Genomic DNA, 5,480 nt, shown 5'->3' with positions numbered 1-5,480 from the left:
GCTGTTGCAGCAGAGCCTCAGCCCCATGGGCCAGGGATGACAGCCAGCACCTTGTGTCAGCCAGAGAGGGGAACAGAATGAGACCATTGGTGCCATTTGTGTTTCTGAGAGTGCTAAGGATGTGTCTGTGCTGGTCTGTGTGGCCAGACATGTGTATATGTTTATGTGTAAGTTCTGTACAGGTGTTTGTGTGCATGACTGTTGGGAATACAAGCTCAGTCTCACTTCTGGGCAGACCTGGCACAGAGCTGCAGCAGCCTTCCCTTTGCTGAGCTACTGGATTTGGTGAGCCTAACCAATGACCATGAATTAAACTTGCAGATTCAAAATATTCAGGAGTTAGAAAACGTAAGATTGTATGAACTTAAGTGTTCCCCTCAATACAGTGTTTACTTATATCACATGCTAGCTTCCTCTAGACACTTATGTCATTCAGTACAGCAGTAGTTTTTCAGAATACCTTTCATTCTTCTCATTCAATATGTAGCTCCAATTTCAAAAATGCAAAATTATTTTTTTCTTCAAGGATAGTTCTGTTAATACAATCCTTAAAAAACACTAACAAATCTGCCTAGTAGTCTTGCCAGATTAGGAAGATCAAATCTATATCCCCAAACCACGATGCCCTTCAGACTTGTACAAATAAAGAAACTATCACTCATAGCTACATTTATTAAAATTTGAAGATACATTTTATTTTTCGCAAGTGCAGAAGACCTCAGAAATCCTGGAACCTAAAGTACTTATTTTCAAGTAATGAATTTAGTATATGCCACCCTGCACATTAGCCTTATCTGCAGAGTCATTGTCACAACTTAGCAAGGAGACACAGGTGACCTGGGTCACTAATACAGAAGTAATGCAAATGACTGAGATTGCTTCTTCAATGTGAAGGAAAAAGTTGAACACAGAAACTTCTACTTTCCACAAAGATAACTGATTGGACATCAGTCTAGTCCATGAGTTATTAATACTTGATTATTAATATTCATATGCTAGAAAATGAGGCCAAAAAGTTAGTATCAAATTTTTTAAAGCAGACAATTAACTTTAGGGACCCAAACTGTAGCAAGCACATCACATATTCCTAGCATGCCAGAATTCACAGCAGCCTTCCAGGCCATTGTGGCTATTGGTCCTTGTGTCCCTCATTTCCAAACATCAGCCCTCACATGGCTGCTACACAGCACAAACTAGTCAACTCTAAACATAGCATTTTAAATGACATGCATACAGATTTTATGATGGATGTCAGGACAACTCCTATTTCCCCAAGCCAGCACCTGGTGCCCTCACAGCTCAACACCTGTGAGAGCGAAGGAAAAGCTCTGCTACATCAGGCCAGTAGTTTACCTCACATCTAACCTCTCTGACACTGGCTTATACTAGACACCTAAAATGAGTTAGTTTAGTTTTTCACTCCATTAGCACCTGTCCATCTTCTTTTTACAAAGGCACACCACAGTCCTACCCAAGCCTCTCACATCCTGCATCTTTCCTTCACTGCTGCCTCCCTCCTACCATCTGCTCCATAGCCTGGCCTCCACATTTCTTCTCATTAGCTACCACCATTTACTCTAACCTCTTCAATTGGCTAGCTCTTGGGCTCCTGCGGCCAAAATCCACACAATTGTTTTCATTGTCTATGAAGATTAGGGGGCCAGTTTTCAAAAGAACATAGGCCAATGCTAAACATATTTACAATTCCTGAAGTTATACCAAAAAAGTGTTGAAATCTATGATTCTAGGTTATGTGTATTTGTCATCATCTGAATTCTGTAGCCTAGGTCTAGGTCCCAGGGTTATGTAGCACCATTATATAAAAATCATATTTAAAATCACTGTACTTTGAACAATGGAGGTTTTATTTACTTCAGGAAAAAAAGATAAGTTTCAGATAAAACACTGCCCTGAAACTAAGAAGGCAGAGACATGTGTGACTTTGGGTAAATGGCTTAAAGAAGAAACAAGACATAGAGAAATTATCTGAGTTACATTAGACAAACTACCAACCAATGTGACCCCAGTGGGCTCTTCTGGCCACTGAAATATTAATATTAACTAATAGACTTGCCTGTAAATTCATAAATAGAATTTTTCATGCCACACATTCTTTACATTGCATGGTGAGTGCAGTGAGCTAGTCTGACATGATAAAGAGCTGTAGGATCTCATCCTCCTATTGCCCAGGACCATATGTTGTTACTTATACATCATAGAATTCCACACCCATTTTGCACAGGTGAAAGCTAAAGTTACTAATGAACCAAGAGATAAGGAACACAGTTAGTCTGTTCTAGACATGCACAGGTTTGCTCTACCCAAACAGCAGCCAAACTTAAGGTCAGGTCATGCAGCCCGTTAGTACGGTATATGTGATCTAAAGTAGCCTTCACAGTGTTACTACCAAAACACTATCACTATATCACCTTGAGGATATACCTGAGGAGAGAAAGGAGGATGTGTCTTTGGAGAACTTCAGAACCAGTTGAAGACCATGATGCAAATGGCTCTGGGATTACTGAGAAAGTGCCCTCCTTCCCTTCTGTTGCGTGACTTCTGCTCCTTGCTCTGCTTGGGATACATGGACGCAGCACAGGCTATTAGGTAAAATGATGTGAGGCGAGGGAATATTTCCACCAGCCAGGCTGAACGAGAATACAGCCTGCTTCCAGATCCCTTCTTGCCATGCCTTAGAAGAAACTAGCATACAGGCCATCTTTACAAAGTGCCAAGCCACAACAACCCATTTCTCATCTGTTTATTAACTAGACTGTAGTTTAGGACTCATGGAAATACTGTGGAAGTGAACCTGCTACATGAAACTCTGGGTTTGCTATTATATATATATTTGTAGATATATATATATATATAACTGCATTGGAGTGACCTCACCAACCAGCACTCCTAGGACAGTCTTTAACATACTTTTTTCACCCTAAAATTCTCTGCAAGTCTTGAGTTTTGCTCAGGTCTTCAGCCCATCTATTTCTAGTTACAGCCCTGGGAACTTTCCTGTTCCTAGTGTGTTGCAGAAAAGAGACAAGCAAAAATCTGATTTGAGATGGAGATTGTGATTGATGTCAAGGCATCCATTGAAAATATATGTCTCAAAGCTATGTATTTGCCTTTCCTACATGTACAACACTATTACCCACAAGAAGGAATTACTGCTCTGCAACTTTGCAAATACATTTTCAGCAGAATCTCGACTATACAGTCCTTCATTATCTGAAATTATTTGAAGAAAGGGTCTCATGCATTATGACACATAAAATGTCCTTCACAATCTGAAAGCATTATTGTGAAGATTTATTTCATATTGCCTATGTCCTTGAGCAATAACTTCACAAAGAGCTGCATTTAACTATCACTCCCCTACCTTGAAATTCTGCTTAATGACGCCTATCTTAAATGGGCTCAACTCCCAGGGCTTTTTGTCAGTCCTTTCTGTAGCCCAGGTTTTCATCTGCACCCGCCAAAAGGTTGATTTAATTAGGCATGATAAGTCTTCTGTCTTTAATAATAAAGACTTGTATATAACACTTAATTTACATGTGCATCTATTTTTAAGGCTTTTTAAAGATACTTATTTTTGATACACTAAAGACCCTTCTGACAGCAAGGATGATACAAATCTGGCTGTGACATAAGATGCAGAGTGGATCTCCTAGCAGCCTTGATATTTGTTCCCCATCTTCCCCATCCCTTCCACAGCCAGGCAAGAGTGTATTCAAAGGTCTAAATACTAATTGTGTCCAGGCTTACATTAAACTCTTCTGATGGCTTTGGTAGAACAAAGGGCAAGCACAGAGAGAGGCTCTTGCACACTGTGCACATACCCAGAGATAAGTGTCTTTGAGAACGGCCCAGTTTTAAACCTCGTTGCTCTCGTCCTGTGTATGACTAAACATGCTATACTTCAGAAGGGGATAAAGAGGCAGTGACTTTGACCATGTGAAATCTGAGTTCTTGCTTTCATTTCTCCTTGTCCACAACTTTTTCCAGCGACAATATAACTCCTATTTTAAAGCTCTTTTTCTGAATATGATGCTAAATGGCTCTCTCCTGTCAATAAAGGATGCTGAAAATACTCTCTCTGGCCATGAAGTAATACATGCTATCCACAAAAAGTGCCCATAAGCAGCTTACTAGATCCTCCATTCCACTATATGCCAGATGACACTTGACAGTACATAACTTGAAAAAAGTCATACCAGTTACCCAGATCTGTGTCCCTCTCAAAGTCCTGTCACACCCCTTTCCCTTTCTCTCCCCTTCTTCCCCAGTGCAAATGACCAGAGATACTTTGGAAGAGCGTATGGCCTACCTCTGCTACTGTTCCCTACCCTAATTGGCACTGTCCCCCATTGTTTGTGTCATGGAAACATGGGAACTCTTCAGACTCAAATGACGGAGGTTTCGCATCTTTCTGTCAGGACGCAAGTTCCTGCTTTTTCTCCATTTCTGCCGTTATCACTCTGGGAAGTAGTGGAAGGTGCTCTGCATATGATGAGCAGATACACTGTGTGTCCATAAGGAGGCAGCAGGAGCAACCACTGACATTCTATCTCCCTCCTGCTTACCAGGAGGTACTTTTTCTGCCTTACCAAAGATCATTTCTGATTTAATTGATGGGATGGTAAAGACCTAGGTCCTAGTAATTAATGATAAGCCATCCAGCAGGCAGTCCTGAGGATGCATCTCTTTGCTTATCTGGAACAAAATGATCACGGAAATCTGCTGATGCAAACAAGCAGTGTGAGAGTCAAGCACCCGGTACAAGGCAGGTACAGTTCATAGAATGGTTTGGATGTCTTCCTGATCTGTGGCATCGCATCCAATAACAATCATACCAATGTCTAGGAGAGAGGATCCTTGGAGCCCTGGCACAGAAAGTCCTCTGAAAACCCTGAGAATTCGTGAGGTCCCAGTCATTTCCAAAGCACAATTCTGTTCACAGTCGCCCCTCCCAGCGTGGTGCCGTACAGTTCACCACGTTTTATTACGAGGCTCAGCTATCTCTGTAATCACAGAGGGCATCGTTTTGTCAAGATCCCTGACTCATTACGTTAATCAGTCGCTCACTGATCTCCTCCCTGCCCCGGTCCAGACCCCGCGAAGTTAGTCTCTACCGGTACTTTCTGTTGTTCGCCAACGATGCCTGCGGCGCTCAGGAAGGGAACATTTTAAGCGTTTTCCTTTTCAAGTGCCACCAGCAGGGAAGGGGAAATCTACTGGAGTGCCCCCTGCTCCCCCCGGCCTTCCAGCGGCGCGACGGGGCGGGCAGGTCCCGCTCTGCACCAGGTGCACCTCGGCGGGAGCTCCGCTCACCGCGGGAGGCGGCCGCGCCGGGGGGGCTGCCCGTGCCCCGCCGGCCCGGGAGGGAGCGGAGGGGGGAGGCCCCTCCTCCCCACCACCCTCTGCCCCTCCTACCGCCACAGGCCCCTCCTCCCCTGCCCGCCTCGCCCGCCGCACAC

Source organism: Caloenas nicobarica, chromosome 3 (genome assembly GCF_036013445.1).
Source record: "Caloenas nicobarica isolate bCalNic1 chromosome 3, bCalNic1.hap1, whole genome shotgun sequence".
Taxonomy (NCBI): domain Eukaryota; kingdom Metazoa; phylum Chordata; class Aves; order Columbiformes; family Columbidae; genus Caloenas; species Caloenas nicobarica.
The sequence above is the reverse complement of the archived record's forward strand: the minus strand, read 5'-3'. Positions refer to the sequence as shown.